Consider the following 20,125-nt stretch of genomic DNA (forward strand, 5'->3'; position numbering starts at 1 on the left):
GATAGGGACATTCTCTTGGACCCAAGCATTTATTGTAGGATTATTTCTCAATTTGTGTGTATGCACACGCGAGTGCATGCACACACACACACACACATGCATAGCAAAGTCCATCTGTATGTATATGCAGAGGTACATATATTTAACAATACATAAGGCAATATAAATACTGCTTTTGCCTTCTGTAATATTAAATCTAGTATGAACATAATAGAAATATGCTCAGTTCATAAGATATTAGGATGAAGAAATAAAAGTTAAGGTAAAGTGGAAAATGAAATTGAATGAATTTATCTTGATACATGCTTTCTCCAAGTACAGAGCATGAGCCCAGCCAGTGGCTTTCCTAGGCTCCCTGAGCATCATTAGATACAATGTTTAGGCCCATTTGTGCATTAAATCAGAACATTTCATACTAGCATCTGTTTAAGCCTCTGGGCTGCTCAGATCCTCAGATCCTAGGGTAAGAAGAATGAGAATTTTCTGAAATCCAGAAAAGTCTACTCTGAAGGCAGTCTGTCCCCAGACCACTCCTCATAGGAAGGAAAGATCAAAGAAAACACCCCAAATTCAGTCTATTCTGGTTGGGAACACCACTTGCAGTTGGATATATAATTTCCTATTTTCAAAGGCCATTTACAGCTCTGCCTTAAATGGGTTTCATATATAGTCATATGTATATTAATATATATTTTATACATATCCCTGATTCATAGGTAGAAGGCTTTTAAGACAATGAATCACAATAAGTAAAACCTCCATAAACTTTCCACCCCACACTATTTCTGGGAAAGTCTGAGAATGACCGCACTCCCTGAGAGCCTTATCGGTTAAGTGTAGTTGGGCTGCACTCAAAATCTCGTGAGAACAAAACCTCCCGTGATTTGATTTGTCCCTTGTCCTTATCCCGGCAGGACCATCTAAGACAGATGGTCCTAGAGATTTCTAGATCCAGAGGGAGCCCTTTGACCTCATTAGTACCTTCCAACTGCAGTTTTACTCACAAACCCTACAACAGATAGCACAGAGTCTTCCGAGAACTGTGGTTAAAAATTCCAGGGAAGTCGCCTAGACTGTGGATGAGGATTATTTCTGTTAAATATAAATGTAGCGTCTTCATGGCTTCTTTAAAGGTATACAGATAATACTTTTTAAATGCAAAGTGCCATGAAGCCATGAAGGAGAAATTGCAAGGAAAACAATCTCCAGATTGGAGAGGGAAGTTGGGAGACAGAGTTACTGCTTCTGTTTGGACAGAGTGTTACAAAAGCAAAATGGAGTGCGTAGTGGACACAGAAAGGCAGGCGTGAACTGGGGGTGGGGGGGAATAAGATAAGTTTGAATAGAATGGCACTGCAGATGATAACTAAAATTGTGCCTGGACTGTGTAGAAACCAAATACAGTCCGCATGAGGACTCATGTCACAGGTTGAAGAAAGGGGACGGATAAGCCACAGTGTCCCAGGTGAGAGCCAGGTTCACACGCTCGTCTGGAAAGCCCTGATGCTGGCAGCACACTGCTGATCACCAGCTGCCTGGTGAATTAATGAAACAGAGGAAACGGGATCCCTGAAGGAGTCGTATTTGTTGAGCTGTTTACCAATATTAGCAGCAGAGCTATTCCGTGCTGTAACACCTGAGCATGTAGGAAACACTCATTTGTTTTGTCGAGAACATTAATTTCATTAATTGATTCATCAGATATTTATGAAGAACTTGCTATGTGCAAGGCATTATGGTAGGTGCTGGGAACACAATAAAAAAGCAAGATAAAGTCCTTGCCCTATAGAGTTTCCGTCATGTAAGGAAGGTATAATACAATACATCAGTAAATATGCAAGAATATATGCTGTCATTAGCGCCAGAAGGACCACACACAGGGAGCTCTGATTGAGAAAAATGAGCAGAGATGGGCTTACTAGATAGAGTGGTTTGGGAAGGCCTCCCTGAGAGAACTGGGAAGTTAAGAATCAGTCATAAAACAGAGTTGTGAGCACCGAGTTCCAACCTGCTGAAGGCAAAGGAGACAGCAGGCCCAGAGGCCCAGAGGGTGAAACAGCTTGGTATGTTCTAGGAACTAACATCAGGCAGCCAGTGGGAGACGTGCGACACTGCTGAGGTACGCGGGAGCAGCAGACAGATGGAGATCAAAATGGGAGCTTCATTGCTGGAAAAAGCCAGGTTGGAGGGCCTGGCATAGATGGCTGGGGAAGGGGCTTGCTGGTGTACCTCAGAATTACACTTGCCCACCCAGGCCTGGTTGGAAGACACCAGCCGCCCCAGCTAGACCTGGACCTGCGATTTACCCCACGGAGAAAGATAGGATGAGTATTCCCAGGGAGCAGGCTGCCACTCCAAAAAGAGATTTAAATAAAGAGGCTGTACCATGTGATTCAATTCCTCCTCCCAAACCCACTGAACAAGTCATTCCTCTTCCGCTGGGAGCTTACTCAAAGGGCGGTCCCTTCGTTAGGAAACTTGAAGCCAAATAAGGTGGTTCTTCTATGATAGCTATTTAGTTTGTGCCTAACTGTGTGTTTGGACTAGAAAAGGCAGGTTGGAAGAAGTAAGACACTGCAGTAGAATGTGGCCTGTGGCTTTTGATGGGAGAAATCCCTCACAATTTTCACCAACAGTTTTTTCCCTTTAGGTGGTACCCACAGATGGCCGCCATCAAAGATCATGGCAGAGATGGGTAAGGCAGAACTCTTTTTTGGTTTTGATCCAGTTACAGCTCAGCTGGATTTACAACAGGAAATGCTGTCCATCGGGATTTGCGTGAGGCTGATGTCTAAGCCGATTCCTGTGTCTTTGAACTCATGGTATTGTGGTTATAGGCATGCACGTATCTGCCTGGCCTACGTGCATCCCCTGTCCCTTTCATTAGTATGTAAACCTCCTTGGCTGTTTTTATATCTGTCCAATGGCATCTGGTTCCATTAGAGAAATTCAGTTTTTGCTTTTTGACTTACTGATTCATAAGGTTAAGGACAGAGCTGTTTAACATTGGTGGGTTCAAGCCAATGAGAAAAGTTACCTCCTCCCCATTTCATTCAAAACCTTTATCCTCTTTCCCTAAACACTGTGGTTGCCAGTGAACAACCTGCACAGAAGCAGGGGGAAATCCTAGTTAAAGTGAAAAGAGCCCTTCATCCTTTGGGAAAGCAGGCTGGGCTCGCTCTAATTCACACACAGTGAAATCCTGCTTATCCCAGTGTTTCCTGCTGTGTCCCCTAGGATCCATTAGCAGTGAATTTCTTGGCATTTGTGGCTGGCAGAAATAAGATCACCCAGGCCCAACAAGCTCCAGTCCACTGAGGGTTGAATTTCAGCACAGGCAGGCTGAGCACCCTTCCCAGGGGCTGGCTGGGAGCAGCGTTCTCACTGAAGGAGCTCTGGTGGTCCAGGCGGAATTAACCCTTTCCTGTCCATGGGATGCTGCCTACAGTAAGACAATTAATGTTGTCTTAAAAAAATTTTTTTTTCTTTAATTTTTACAAGATGTGCATCATTCAAAAAGTTCTAGTGGTTCTATGAGGTTTACAATGAAACCCTCAGCGGCTTGCCCCAGCCCCGGATTCTTTCTCCCCAGAGGCACTCACTTTCAATTATATAATCCTTCTTCTGGTAGTTACCTCAATAATTTTAAATAACACGCTTACACTGCTAGTTTTTCAATGTTAGGCATAATCTATCGATTTTCCTACTATGAAAAATTAAGATTTGAGTCTGATGCATGCATACACACCCACACGCATGCACGCACACACCCCTTCTCTTCGCTGCATTCTCCTGCTGTAGTCACATCACGATCTTGCAAGGGATCAATATGCATTGTTTACTTGCTGTGAGGTTATAAATAAGATGCTCATACTGCTGAGTTGTATGGAGCCCTCTGATTTTTCCCTTGTACAACTTTTCCCCTGAAGTGAATAATTTGCCTAAATGATCTTTTCTCTCAGCTATACGTGCAACTATCTTTAATTCATCCCCAAACCGGATCTCCTCTCAGTGCTTCAAAACACATGGGGTGATCTCTCTTGTCACGCCTTCTCTTGGAAACATCCCTCCTGGAGCCTTCATCCTCTCCTGCCATTTGTTGGTTGCTTGCTGGGTCCACTTCCAGCCGCCCTCCTGGCAGTTTTGTTAACTGAGAGTACACACAGGAGTGAACACTTCCCTCTGTATGGGAGTCACGGATTTCTCAGATCCCTTTTTTCCCCTCTTTCTTCTCAGGTCTTCCTAAAGCTTTCCAAAAAGGGTCCATGAATTGGAGATACATTTTAGGTCACTTTTATATCTGGAAAAAAATCATTATTCTATTCTCTCTAATTGACTGAGGCATCGAAACAGAAGTTGAAGTCATCTATTCATTGTCTTCTAGCTTCCTATGTGACTATTGAAAAATCTCAGATTATTTTTAATCCCAATTTTTAATATTTAATCTATTTTTTTCTCTCTGGAAAGAATTTAAGATTTTACCATTTTCCCAGAAATCCTGAATTTCATAATACTGTGCCTGTACACCCTTTTTCATTCTAGAAACTCAGATCTTTCAGTTCTGAGAAATTTTCTTTTTTCCCCAAAATATTAATTTTTCCTTTTTTTTTTTTTTTGGCTAGGACTGCAGGGTTGATCCTATAGATTTGGGGTCGGGGAATGGGTTCTTTTGTTTGTTTGTTTTTATATATTCTCTGCTATTCTTTCTCATTCTCTCTCTCTGTGTTTTGTCTTCTGGAAGATTTCCTCACCTTTATTTTTTAGTAATAAATGTTTCATCTCTGCAATTGTAGCTTTAATTCCCAATGACTCTTCTTTGTTCTCTGAATGTTCCTTTTTATAAAGGCCTCTTGGAGCAGCATCATTTGCATGATGGTTGAACTTGTAAACTGAACGAGCAAATAGCCGGGTGCAAACGCCAGCTCAGCTGCTTAACCAGCTGTGTCACGTCTGACGACACACTTCCTCCCTCTGTGCCTCAGTTTCCTCGACTGTAAAATGAAGATGGGAACAACAGCTACTTCTCGCTGTGTTACTGTGAGGGCTCAGTGAGTTACTCTGAAAGCACGTGGGGCAGCGCCTAGCACGTAGCGAGTGCTCAGTACGTGTCAACTCTCATTACTACGTATGTGATGTCATCTCTCATTTTTCTGAGGATATTAATTACAGGGATTTTTTTTTTCCTTGAAAATCCTTTTTTGCTTCCTGCTTCACCTCTGCATTTTCTTTTCTGTTTGTTTTGGTCTCGCCGTTTCACAGGGCTTCCCTCCAACATTTCAGGATCTTTTAACAGTGAGAAATTTAAATGCTGATGGGGTGCTCTGGGGTTTGCCCCTGGCTTGTGCCTGGGTGGGTTTCACCGGATGTCATCTGCTGGATGTTTCCCTAGTACAGGTCTTGGGCTGTTTCCTCTCTTGCCTGGGGGTCTAAACCTGGCAGCCAGCGTTCTTGGAAGTGAGCTGGGTAAGGGGCCCAGGCCCTCCCGTGCACTCTGTAGAGGCCTCTGGGGGCCTAACTGCTTCTAACAGAGACGTTTAACAAGTACTCTTGTCTTCAGCCCTGCCTGCACTCCCACTTGAAGGGTATCATTGCTTCCTGTTCTGGGGTTTTCTGAGTTTGGAGGGTGTAGACTTGCTTGCTGCTGGGCTTTTCTCACCGCCGGCTCTGGTTTCAGCCTGCTCTGACGCACTAAGTTTATTACCACTTGCTCATCCATTCTCTCTAGGGCGAAGAATTGTGTGGTCATTTTCCCTCCTTAGTTTTTCTTGACTCATGACTGTATGCAGCCTTTAAAAAAAATCATTTTATCGGCCTATTTGTGGAGTTTCACGAAGATGCAGAGATACACTCTTACAATTATACTTCGCAATGCGTATCTCATGACTCTGGGTTTTGCCTAGTGGAAGGACTGTAAATAATAAGGGCCACAATCCAGATAATTAATAAGTAGATTACCTTAGTCTGTGAAGATGCGGCTACAGATCTTTGGTGAGGGCTGTGAGTCTTGAGAGGGAATTTTCCTGATCGGCCAGCAGGCTCTCGGTGTGTGACCAGCAATTCACACGTGTGACCTGGCTGGCGAGGCTCAGGGAGCAGTGTGTCCTTCCGGGTCTGTGATTTATCAGCTGTCTGACCTTGGACAATTAAAACCTCTGACTTCAGTTCCTTCCCTGGTGAAGAAAACACACCTCTGCTTCTAAGTTTTGTGTTAGGTTCAGAAACTGTAAAGTGCAATGCTCTGTACAAATAATAGAACATGTTATATTTTCATTGCTTCCCTTTCTTAGCTCCCAAACATATCAGTCTGTGTGCATGTATTTTACAGCACTCAGTACACTAGAGTGAAATGTGCATTTTCCTATCCTTCTCCCACGTTAGACTGCGTGGCTTCTAGGCCGGTATATTGGCCATGATTTTCTCAGTTGGTCTCATCAGGTCCTAGTACTGGGCAGGGTGCATAATAGCTGTTCACTAAAATATTGTCTTAATAAAGAGGAGACAGAGCTATCTGGCATAATCTTGACCTCCTTAGTTGCAACTTCTAACCATCTCCATATACCGTTAAGAGAAGCCACGTCCACGACTGAGACGACCCATTCTTCATTGGCTCTTAGCAGCCGTAGTCTGGTTCACATTGCTGGCCGTGACTGCCTGGGGGGCAGACCTGAAAAATGATACTCCTGCTACGCCTGACTGCACGTCCGATTACCCATCCCTTGAGTCATATGTTTAGCAACTTATATTTAATAAATACAGCAACTGAATCCGATTATTGCGAGCCCAGTGATAGTTAAACCCAATTGCCAGGGAAACAGAGTTAGAATCCTGAATTGTTTTTATGTATTGCGATGGGCAATTGGAATGTCTGTTCCATATGGCGTGGACTCTGCGGATTGCACAGCCCGTTCCCCATCAGATGGTCCCATTTTGGGTCAGTGATGATGACAGGAAACAATGTGTAGAGGCAGGTGATCCCTAAGGGGGTCCATCAGACTTCAGTTGTCTCCGCTCAATCACTGTCCCACAGCAGACCAACGGTCTTTGGCACAGCTGAGCTTGCATCCTTACGTTTGTAATTGGTGCATTGATATTTACAATGCTGGCTCTATGTAGGGCTTCAGAAAGGCAGAGACAATGATGGGAAGAGAACAAATGCCTCATATAAAGGTTAGTGGAGATTGTTTCCATGCTTCCAGAGGCGGGGGCGGGTTCTTTTATCTGCACCAGTTCACCCATTTCCAGCTGTCATGGTTCTGAGGTGCATCCACAAAGCCGCCGAGCATTCAGCCAGAGAGGAGGGGGTCACCTGCTGCTCAGCCTCCAGAGTGACATTTTTCCTTCTCTGACCACCCTCCCAGCCCCCAGAATGTCCTCTCCTTCCTTCTTGAGGCTGCCTGGGGAGTTTACCATCCTTTACCCTGGCGGGAGGAAGTGGCTTCCTCTCCCATCATTGAGTGGAAATTATAGAAATGTCTTTAAAGATGTTCCCCTCGGGCTCACCTGTTCAGCTTATTAATAAAGCCATTCTATAGCTTCCGGGGGGTGAAATGACCTGCTATGAGCCTGAGGTCACTCTTTGATAAAAGAACTCCATTCAGATCCCAAGAAGAGACACACGCCTCTCTCAATGCCCCTTGCTAAGGCTTTTGTGAATGCTTTTAGAGTCTATTACGGGGAGGCTGGCTTGGCCACATTAGGAATATCAATTGAGTTCACACAGCCATTCTCCCTATCACAAAGGAGCATTCACACGGTATTCACCAGCTCGGTGGAGACAGTAAGTCTGCTTCCCTCCGCAGCCCCTTTCCCTTCCTTGTCAAGCGGGATCAGCTCAGTGAAGGGCGCAGGCAGTCTAGCTTTAAGAAATTGCTCTGCAACCTGCCCTCTTGAGCCCGCAGCCACTTTTCTTCTTTCTGTCACATGTCCTGAGTAGGTTCCTTCTTCTCTAAACATTCTTTCCATCTTGCGGTGATCTTTCTCCCTTTCTTGCTCGCTTTCTGAGTTTCTTCCTAAGAATCTGCAGCTCGGCAAACTCGTGGGTGTGGATGTTGAAGTGTCATGGCGACTGACTCTGCCGCTCAGTGGCCAGGATACCAAGCCCTCTGATCTCCATGGAAAGGACGGATACCTTCCAGCAGGAGTGCACAAATGCCTTGAAGTCACAAAACTTTCTTGTTTAAAAAATAAAACGACGCCTGCTTGCTCAAGTGGTAAAAGTCTTAATGGCCTACGTAAGGCAAATGGCGATAAAGCAAAACCAGGGCTGCTTTATAGCCAACCGTTCACGTGAGAGAGGTGCGTACAGTAATGATAATAGTCGTAACAAGAAGTAGGTGTTAGGGAAGGAGGGCTGGAAGTGGGGGCTGTGATAAAATGCATCTCTCCCACCCCTGTCGTGTGTGTGTAACTCCTACAAAGCAAGATCGGGGTGTTCCTTCCTGGGCAGGGGACAGCCACACTGACCGAGTGCCTCCTGTTTTGACTTGGTCCTTGATCACGCACTGCTGCATGGTGGGGATGAGGCTGCCGTCTGGAACTAGGTGGAAGGAAGAAATGGCTCTCCTTGCCTTCTACCATGTTTCTCTCTTGCACTAATACCAGAGGTACCCCCCCCCCACCATAGTCAGACACAGTTATTATACTGGGCCCACTGGCCAGTGTCTAAGTCTTGGTCACTGCAGAAGAGTCATCTCAGACAGACTCCTTACACAAGGACTTGCCCCTCTAGAGAAGCCTAGAGGCACTTCAGTATGCTCTAGGGTGTTGGGGTTTATATTTTGGGCCATATGCTAGTGGCTAGGAGCTAGGCAAGGCAGTATCCCTCCCATGCACCCCAGTGAACCCTCCCCGAAAAGTTCTTTGGCAGCAACAGCATCTAATTTTAAGTTCATATCCCGCTTGCCTTTCCTCTTGTCCCCCACCTCCGGAAAGCCTTATTTAAATATTCCCCCTGGTCCTAGCTACGCTACAGAGTTGGGAGGACAGGATTCTGGCTCATGTTTGGTCAGAACATTAAGTAGGAACAGCTCTGTCCCCAGATGAGCAGTGGTGGCCCTAATAATTAACAAAAGATTTCCCTTAGGCAGCATTTTCCAAAGTGGGTTGCATATAATGAGAGTTCCGTTTGGATATTAATAAGCCTTATGGGGAAAAAGAGCGCCATGGTTAACCAGATTTGGGGAAAGTTGAGTTAAGCATCTGAAATGAGCTGCCTCCTCGCAAGGCTGCACAAGGCCTTTTCACTAGTTTTCTGTGGCTGCTGTGACAAATTGCCACACCTGGCGGTTTGCATTCTCATAGTTCTGGAGCCCGGAAGTCTGAAGTCAGTAACACTGAGCTGAAATCAAGGTGTTAGCAGGGCTGTGTTCTCCCCATGAGCACTAGGGGAGAATCTGTTCCTTGCCTCTTTCAGCTTCTGGTGGATGTCCCCATTTCTTGACTTGTGTCCAGGTCACCCTGATCTTCACGGCCAGCATCTTCACGTGTCTCTCTGCTGCACTGTCATGTCATCTTCTCTTCGGGGTGTGTGCGCATGTGTGAAACCTCCCTCTGCCTCCCTCTCATGAGGATACATGTGATTGCATTTAGAGCCCACCCCGGAATAAACTGCTCCTCTCAAGATCCTTAATTTAATCACATCTTTTGTCATATTAGGTAATGTTCAAATCCCTCCAGGGATTTGGGAGTGAATATATCTTTTTTCAGGATCACCCTTTAACTCCCTGCAGCCTTTAATGCGTTACGAGCAGAGGGCATCTCCAGGATGAGGCAGGTGTTGTGAAGTGTTTCTCAAACCTCGGTGATAAACCAACCCTCCTTTCAGGACATTTTTGTAGAATCAGTGTTCTGAAGAACACACTTTGGAAAATTTCACCAAGGGAAGATGAATCTCGGGGGAAAATGAAACCTGATCCATCCAGCTGCCCTTCCCTTTGTAGATCTGGGTTATATTTTCCTAAGGAAGATGGCACTTTCCTTGCCTTAGGAGTTAATATCATTGCACAGAGAAAATATGAAAAAGAAATCAGCAATTTCACAGGGACATCTAAGCCAAACTCCACAGATGAAGTGTCTCTAGGGAACAGTGAAAATAGCATTGTATTAGGAGTTTCAAAACCTGGGTTGGATTCCTGGTCCTCCTATATACAAGCCTAAATGATGCTGGGGAAGTAATTAGGCTTTTCTAAGCCTTGGTTTTCTCATCTGTGAAATGGGGATACCTACCTTGTCATATCCTGTGACTACTGTGTGCAAAAGCACTTTATTAAATATGAAACTTTATGCAATATAAATAATTATTTTTTACCATGGGAAACTCAAAGTTGAAAAAAAAAATCTTGTCCTATTCGAAGACGATGATGGTGAGGGTAGGTGATCTTCTCTGGAGGTCAAGTTGTTTTTGCTCAGTAAAAGACCATAGCAACATGACTATCCTTTTTTTAAATTTTTAAAATTTATTTATTTGGGGGGAGTAATTAGGGTTATTTATTTTTAATGGAGGTACTGGGGATTGAACCTAGGACCTTGTGCATGCTAGGCACATACTGTACCTCTGAGCTATACCCTCCCCCAACTATCCTTTTTTATCTCCTGTTATATATCCAATACTTGGCATCTAGTATGTTCTCAGTAAATGTGGGAAGAGTGAAGTCGTCTTGCCTGGATCACTCCCCCCAAGTGTCAGTTTCAGAGACTCATGGACTCCCTGGGCTGGAAGGGCTCTTGAGATACCATCAAATGCTGATCGGGGAACTATCAAAGGCTGGCTACAGGAGAATCAGCTGGGAGCTCCTTAAATACAGTTGCCAGGCACCACCCTGGGGATTCTGATTCAGTAGATCTGAAGTGGCACCTGGGACTCTGCATTTTTAACAAGTTTCCTGGGAGGTGTTGATACCGCTTGTCCGTAAAACCGATCAAGCCTTTCCCAGTATCTTCATGCAGAACCACTCCGGAAGCATCACACTAGGTAGTCTCTTTCTTTTTAAAGACCTCCGTGGATTTTTGCAACTTCCTTTCCTAGAAATGCCCTTTGTACCAAGTGGTCATATGAGAGAGCCACAACTCAGGGCATCTTAGTTCATTCACTCACTCATTCACTTATCTGTCCCTTCCTACAGGCATTTATTGTGCACCTACTGTGCACCTGTCACTGTGCTAATTTATTCCACTGCATCCCTTCTCAGGAGCTCCCTTGTCAACACGAACCCCATTTCTCTTTTTTTGACTTGAGTAAATAGAGATATAGGGAGACTCGCCTTTCTGCTTCACTGTTTGCTTTTCTCTTTTCCAGGGATTATCTTTAAAGTAAGAAGGAAGCTTTTCTTTCCTTGAATGATGAATCTTTTAATGCCTCAGAATCATGGATCAGACAGTTGGGAAGTGCCTCACGAGACCCAGTCCTCGAAAAGGTAAGGAACCATCGTCCCCCCTTCGCCATTTACACATAAACTGAGTAGAAGTTAGGAATACCGGATGATTTTCCCAGCACCCAATTCAAGAAATGTGGGGCTTAGAGCTCCTGTCTTTCCTCCTTTTATTTCTTAAAATAATGTTTATTCAGAACTCTTCATTCTGAAATAATATATGTGGAAGCAATAGTCTCCCCCCACAAAAAAAAATTCTACCTTTTGTCTATTCATCTGGCTGGCTTGGGGAGCGGGCCTTTTCTTCTGCAGGGTTCATAATTACTTATTGACATCTGATATGTGCCAGTGTTGGCTTATAAATAAATATCCCATGCCCCCAAACTGAGCCAGCCGATACCTATTAAAGGGTGGATGAGTAAACTGTTAGCTGTGCTTTATTTTCCTAGGCTGCAGTGTGGCCTTGAGTTTTCTTCAGAGTCTCTCTAGCCCCAGAGGGTGACAGTGCCTCCCCATGAGCCCCGCTTCTCCTGTCTTTACTGGGTCTCTCTTCCAAGGATGCTCCGTTCGTTTGTCACCAGCGGTCTCCAATGTCAATGGGGAGGCAGGTCTCCAGGCAGATCTAAAACCTGCCATGGGATCTGCTGGAGTTGGGGTGCAGCAGCTGGTACTCAGCTCAAGTTTCACAGGGTCCAGGATGGTGCTGCCCTCCTGTGGCAAGTCACGTCCTACCAGGAGCGAGGAGGGATGGACCCATATCTCTGACCTGCATGTCAGAGGATCAGGCTAATCACAGAAGTGATCTTTTTCATTTTAAACAAAATTCTGCCATATCTTGTTGGGTTCTCTTTTTTTTAAGGGTTTCTAGACAGAGGTGCTGCCTTCCTCTGCTCACGTCGATCCAGAGGTCAACAGAAGGGATGTGTAGGCGCTAGAGAAGGCCTCAGGGCCATGAGCTGGGGACTCAAGTCCTGGGCTGGATTGTGGGAATAGGATGGTGATGAGCCCCATAAGGGCAATGGGAAGCTTGAGAGTTGCTGTATTTTCTGGGCCAAACTTAAATGCCTGGTGGCCCCAAGGAAAGGGCAAGATACTCTACTTTTTTTTTTTTTTTTTTTGGTGCCTAGGGAGCACGCAGAAGACACTCTGGACTTGGTGAGAGTGCTAGTCTTCTTTCCTTTCTTTCTTTCTTTTAAATTGTTGATTTTTTATATACAACTTATATCATGACTTTGCACTCCATTTTCTGGGATTGTGATCATTCAAAATGGCCCCTTAATGCTGTTAGCAGTGAAATCTGAAGTCCAAAGGATCCAAAGAAATTAACTTTGAAGGAGAACAAGTAGTACTAATTATGAAATGTGCCAAATTCCCACCTTTTCTCTCTTTTCCCCTACTCTGTCTTCACCCAGTTGGTCCGAAGCACTTTAAAGGTGATAAAACCGTTTTGTGTACAAATATACAAGGCCATCATCTTCTCCCCTTCCCCAGCCCAGCGTCATCCTCCACCACCTTCCCTTATCCCAAGAGAGTCTAGATTGGGAACGTTTTGCTTTCTTTGCAAAACTTGTGAATTTAGGACCAGCCCAGCAGCAGATCAGCCCCTCCCCTCTCCCACCCTCCCCGCGGGGAGTGTTCAAGGGCTATTTGCATATGTCCTGAGAAGGGGAGTCCTGGGAAGCCACCCATACCAGCTGTCACGGCCACCCTTCCAGGATAACTGGAGTGAAAGGACATGCCTCATTGTGTCTTGGCTTGGAAAGTATTCTGATGCCGGGAAATGTGGGGTGGAAGGCCAAAGTGTAGGGCAGAAGGAAGACAGATGAATGGTTAATGAGGGCTGAAGTGGCAGATTGAGAGAGAGCACAAACACAATAGACAGAGCGACCGGATTGATGGATTGGACCAAGAGATGTAAATAGAATAGTTTATCTAAGCTGTTTAGAGTCTCTCCTTCTTATCTATCCATCTATTTATCTATCTACAGGAAGCAGGGGCTGATAGGGGTACAGATAGAGAACGCGAGTGAGATGGATTCGTGGCAGGCACGGAGCCTCTGGGCATCCCAGACTTCAGGACAGCAAAGGGGGTTCAGGACTTGGAGGACAGGTGACAGGCACTTCCCTGGAGGATTCCTGCCCCTCCTGTGCCCCAAATAAAGACACAATGAGCGCGCAGACAGAGAGGGTCACTCAGGCGGCGGTGCAGGGACCGCTCACCGCCTTCCTGCTCCGGACCCCTCCGCTGACAGTGTGCAGGTGCTCTCCTCTCGGACCCCAGAGCGGAAAGCTGCCCATCTGAGGGGGAGGCTGGGAGAGCACTGCTTGGTGCTGGCATACGTTTTCATCCCAAAGCCTTGCTTTAAATTCCAGTCAGGCTTCCAGTCTCGCAACAACAGGGGAAAGGAAGAGGAGAAAAAAAAGAGAAGGAAAGCTAACAGGGCTCCGGCTGTTCCGGAAAGCTGTCAGCTGTCAGGTCTGCTCAACTGACAACCCGGAGCCCTGGGAGCCCAGCCCCCAGAGAGGGGAGGGCTGGCCTGGGGGTGGGGTGGGGAGTTGTTGCTGGTTGCCAACCACGTGATGAGCTTCCCTCCCTACCCTGCCCTCCCTCTGGGGTCAGGCAGGGCCTTGAGCTAACCAGCAAGCCTCCCAGAGGGGCCAGGGGAGTGAGGTGGGTGTGTCCTCTGGTCCACCAGTCACCCAGGGGAAGAAGGGGCCGCAGGGTCCAAGGGGGCTGCGTGGAGGAGAAGTCAGGCCCTCTCAGGACATCCCTCCCTTGTTAGGTTGGGACGGGTTCTTTAGGGCGAGGGAGGGGTGGCAGTGGAGGGGAAGCTCAGAGATTTCCAGAGCTGACTCTAGGCACGCAGGTGCCGTGGAACCCACCTTTGGCCCATGTCACATTGGGATTGAGTACCTTCCGGCTAGCTAGCTGGCAGCCACTCCTGGGACAAGCTGGCCCTCCCTCTCCACATCTCCACACGCTGGCTTCCAGGATCTCCTCTCTTTCTCCTCCTCCTGTTCTTTCTGCTGGACTCAAATTCCTAGGTTTGAAATTTCTGTGAACCTCAAGATCGCCTTTTCAGGGCAGACTCTTGTGCCAAGTGGGAAAACATTACTGGGCTCGATTCCAGTCCTCACCACCCAGTGACTTTGTGACCTTCGTCCAAGACCCTACTACTTTCTGTGTAACCTTGATTTCAGTCCCCGCTACAAACTCTGTGACCTGGCCTCGAGTCCCATCCCCACTTCCTATTGTCTGTGTGACCTCAATTCTAGTCCTGACTGCTTATTATGAGACCTTCATCCTAGTCTGACCTACTTACCGTGACCTTCATCCTAGCCCCCACTGCTTATTCACTATGACCTTCATCCTAGGCCCCACTACTGACTATGACCTTGACTCCAGTCCCTACTATTTACTGTATGACCTTGACTCCAGTCCCCACTGCTTACTCATTGTGACCTTCATCCTAGATCCCACTGTTTATTCACTATGACCTTCATCCTAGGCACCACTACTATGACCTTGATTCCAGTCCCTACTATTTTCTGTATGACCTTGACTCCAGTCCCCACTGCTTACTCACTGTCACCTTTGTCCTAGATCCCACAACCTACTTACACGTGATTTTGAACAAATAAGCCTTATCCCTAAGAGGGAGATAATCTCTAATCCACTGATCAAACAAAGTGCACATACAGAGACATTTCATAAACTGTAGGCGTCTGTAAGACATTATTCTTCCCTGATTTATCTTGGTTCCCCTGACAGCCCCTGGCACAAAGACTTACACAGAGTAGCCACTCAATAATAGTCAAATGAATGAATAAATAAATGGATGAGGGGATGTAGTAGAGAAATGTTTCCTGGAGCATCTGTGCCCACTGCAGCTCTAGACTCGGGAGCTCTGGGATGGGACCTGGGAGTCCAGCCTTCACCTGGCTGCACAGGTCGTCAGTGTTTCAAAACTGGCAAGTTTCTCTTCTAAGCAGGGAAGAAGCAGAGGGCCAATAACCAGGTTTTGTGATTTTTTTTAAGCATATAGACTACGACACTGTTGAATCCCCAGCACATAGCACAGTGCCTGAAAAACAAGATTGATGCTCAGCACAACGTTTTATAGCTTGAGGGTTACAGTCAAGGTTTTGGTAGAAAGCCAGTTACTGAAGTTTCATTGATGATTAAACATTCGTCCCTACCCTCAAAACAGTCACATGCAGAGATAGTTTTAAGACATTGCTACAGTGCAGCCAGAGACATACACAGGGACATCACTCCAAGAGGGCGAATGTCCGGCAAGGCCAGGCGGGGCTGGGCTGGGGTGAGGCGGGCGAGGTACCTGGGACACCAGATTTAAGTAGGCGGTACTCTCATTTCTGTGGAAGTGCCTCCTTGGATTGTGTGCCTTTGGGGCCCTGCCCACCTTACCCTAGGCCTGGCCCTGAGGTAAGGAGAAGGGTTAGAGGGGGCTTCTGGAAGGAGTCATTAGGTCTAAAAAGATGAATAGATGGTGGTTTTCCAGGGGTCTCTGAGGAAGGAAGTTACTTCAGGAAGAGGGAAGAGCAGAGAGGTGTGACAGCCACGATGGTGCAGGTGGAGGTTACCTGCCCGTGGAGAGGGCAGGGGCGTAGATTAAACGTGGAGAGTTGGGAGACCTGAGGAACACAGCATGGCGGGGTCTTGCCAACCGCGTTAAGGACCTTGGAATTGACTTTGAGACTATGAGAGCCGGAGAGTAACATGGTATATTTATGCTTGAAACAGAACATTCTGGTCAATCTCTAGACACTGTGCTGTCCAATTCATAGATCTTATGAACCACAAATGCGAGCCATATGTGTTACTTTAAATTTGCTAGGAGCCATATTAAAAAAGGAATGGGGAAAGGGAAAACTAATTTGAATAATATATTTTATTTGACTTGATATATTCAAATACAATCATTATAACCATTTTAACATGTAATCAATATTAAACAATATTAATGAGATATTTTATATTCCTTTTTATTGTACTAAGTCCTCAAAATCCAGTGTGAATTCATGCTTATAGCACATCTCAATTCAGTCTAGCCACCTCTTAAGTGCTCAGTAGCCCCGCGTGGCTAAAGGCTGCAGTACTGAACAATGCACATCTAGAGGATGGAATGTAGATGCTAAGAAATAAAGGTGGGGTTTTACAAGGTTCAAGGGAAGAAGATAAATTTCTAAACCAGCATGTTGGTAGTGGGAATGGAGAGAAGGCGATAGGTTGTCAAGTGGCTTAGCTTCTCCTAGCTACTTGGTTTGTGAAATCTGGACACAGCATTTACCTCCCTGGGTGATGTAAAGATTCTTTGAGGTGCCGTATGTAACACATCAGCCCAGGCTGGCAGGCAAAGTATGCTCAGCCAGCATTGTCCCCACTACCCGAGCTGTTTGCTCTCTCCAGGAACAAGAATGGACATCTGACTTGGATAAGGTGGGGCTTAAGGCACTGGGATGATACAGTACCAGGCGTAGACTGTGATCACTAAAAGGAATTGCTGCATGGAATTCCCACCACACCTTCCTGGGTGTCTCCCTGGCTATCGCTCAGGTGACGGGAAGTTAGTACCTGACTGTCGTGGGGAAGCTGGAAGAGTACATGAAGCCAGTCCAGGAGAGGCAGAAAAGCAGAATTGCTGACAGTCCAGGCAGCAGCCACTCTGACTATCAGCAGCCAGCAGTTGGCAGCAGCTCCAGATGATTGAGAACTGAACAGCTTAATTGGAAGAGCACGAGCATTGTGGAGTGCCAGGCTGGCACGGCCAAGTGCAAGAATGTTTCCCCAGAGCCCGCCTTCCCTGCCTTAGGCTGCTCTTGGGGAATGCCCCCAGCCAAACCCTTGTGTACAGATCAACAGCTCCTTGGAATTTAAATACAAAAATCTTTTCCAAGTAGATGCAGGACACGGCCCTCCAGATGGAGTTGCTTGTTGCTTAATATTGAGGAAAGAGGCTGGGGGTAGGAGGGAGGGAAGATAAGTCATTTTCTACTCCATGAGAACTCCATCTCCACGTGGGGTGTCCAAAGAGTAAGACAGAGGCTACAAGTAAACCTTAGCTGCATTAAGACCCTTCTGATCATGCCTACCTCATCTTTCCACCAAGGTAACTTTCAGATGTATATTTGTTCAAAATGATTATTTTGGTCAGCTGAAGTCATTGGGTGGGTGCTGAGAATTTTCAAAAGTTACCAAGTAATTAATGCCTAGAATTGGAGAGGAGTACAGTCCAGGTTCCCTTGGGTTTCCTCTGATGCACATTAATTTGCTTATCTCTGTATTAGTCAGCATAAGCCAACTGTTGTAACAAACAGCCCCCAAATTCTCCTGGGATAACACAACAAGTGATTGTGTAACAGTCTGATTTAGAGGAGCAGCTCTCCTGGAAAGCTTTCTTCCAAGCAGATGTGCAAGGGCCCTCATACCTTACGTCTCCTGGCTCTAACCTTCAGTCCTCAGAACCCTTTCCTATCTTCTCAGAAGAGAGAAAAGGAAAAGGAGAATTGCATTTGGGAGCATCCATGGGCCAGGCGTGGGGAGGAGGCACATCATCTCTGCCCAGTTCCTTTGTCCAGAGGTCAGGCACATGGCTGCACTTAACTTCAGGAGGCTGGCAAATACAGACTATCTCTGTGTGAAGGAAAAATAGGAAAAATGCTTGCTGAACATCTAGTTGATCTTTGCCACATCGTTCTCTTCTCTCTCTTTCTCTCTCTCTCTTTTTTTCCTCTCTCTCTATGATGAGAATAAGATGGACTGTTTTAGGCTCTGACTTGACCCTGGAGGTTTGAGAGTCAGGAGGCTGCAGGAAAGGGGCAACATTAATTAGAGGGTGATGCTCTGAAGTTTCAAGGTGATCATTAATCAGCATAATGTCATGGTGAAGAAGTTGTAATGCCAAACTAAATTTTCTCTCTGTACTCCAAACCTATTTCATCAGTTTCTAAGCCAAATAAAGGTGCTGCCACCAGAGTGCCACCAGAGTGGAGGGCTATCGCGTGACTAATTGGCACCACATTGTCATCCATGGGTCTAGGTACTTTCTCTGTAAATATCTTTGCCACAAACATTTTTACTGTGTAATTAATTGGCTATAAAGCATTTTTGCCATGAACGATAAAATAACCGGTCGATAGTTTTTAGTTTGACAGTTTGGTTTCCACTGGTTGAAATGAATTAGTATTTCTTCTAGTTAGTGACTTTTTTGATGGCTTTATCTGGCTGTCAGATGACAGTGATTCACCCCAAGAGTTGGTTACTTATTTGGAAACACAGTACATTGGAGGAGAAAGAAGCCAAGGGCCTCGAAGGCACAGAGTTGAACCCACATTTCCCTTAGAACTTTGGAAGGTCCATGAAGGGACAAGTGACAAAATGCAAAGGACAGACAACAGTGCAGAGGCTTTCCTAGCACGATACAAAGCTTGGTTACAAACATACATCCTAGTATTTGGAAATTGATACCTCTCTTAATGAAGGAATAAATTTAAGCAAAAAAGAAAAACTATAATGCTGAGCAAGGAGACAAATCAACAAGCAAATATATATACAAAGCCATGAATGAAAGACTTGGAAGTCAAGTGCTTAGGTACAATACACAAAATAAAATCAGTTGTCTGCGCAGCATTGCCACGAATCTACACCCATTTAAAATGTATTCAAAGATTTTGTATTTTGCAATACAATCTTCCTAGTTTTGTGATTCGTTTTTTTGTGTTTCATTATGTCCTCCTTTAATTTTTTGTTATTTTATCTTTCGTGGCAGAATTGCCTTATGGCCAATTTGTTACATGATGAAAATGTTTGCAGCAAAAATGCTTATGTTGAAAATACCTATCATGGTCACTCATGGCCCCCATTTGCCAGCCAAGCTTAGCAGATCTTTTGTGGTGCTACTATGGCAGCAGAATGTTTTCTTTTTGCTTTAAAATGCAACCCTGAATGTCCAGAATAAGCAAACTGTATCTGCACAGGTGTGGAGATTCCTGTCTGGTAAGACACTGTGAAAGGCAGGCAGTGGTCCTGATAACAGAGATGGTCTTTGTAACAGATGCTGTTATGTGGCACAGAAGTTCCCTCTTTAGGGTTGATGCACATGCCCCCTGGGTTCTTGGAACACTGACTGCTGACTGCTCACAGTTCACAGCTACGCCTCTCACTCGGAACTGCCTTGACCACAGTTATGCCTCCTCCCATGCGTAACACCTTCCACAGAGTCTATGGCTAATGATAGCCTGCTTGGAGATTTTAAAGGCTAGCTCTCTCATCTCAATCTGGCATAGCTCTGAAGGGCCCATTCGAGCTCCAAAACTCCCCATAGAGTCTGCTTAGGTCTCTGTTACAACTTCATTACAAGTCAGCTGCTGCTTCTGCCCAGACTTTCCGTCTTCACTTCCTTACCTATGTCCCCCTCAAGAACTCACCCCATTAAAGCTTCTGCATGCAACTTCTCATCTAAGAATTTGTTGACACAGAAAGTGGTTTTAGGAAGCTTTCAAAATGGGATTTTGGAGGTGGGTCAGTCATTGGCTGTCTGACAATGCCAACCCCATCAGTGGCAGTAGGTAGAGAGAGCTTGCCCCTGAGATGCTGTAGCAGTGAAGTTGTTAAAATTCGGGAAGTTTCTGTGCAGTTGTTGAAACAGTCACCAGCAGTAGACTGATACGGGATATCTGTAGAAGGGGATGATACATGCCCTGGTGCAGTATTTCTCATGATTGAAGGGATAAAGGAAA

This window comes from Camelus ferus, chromosome 21 (genome assembly GCF_009834535.1).
Source record: "Camelus ferus isolate YT-003-E chromosome 21, BCGSAC_Cfer_1.0, whole genome shotgun sequence".
NCBI lineage: Eukaryota > Metazoa > Chordata > Mammalia > Artiodactyla > Camelidae > Camelus > Camelus ferus.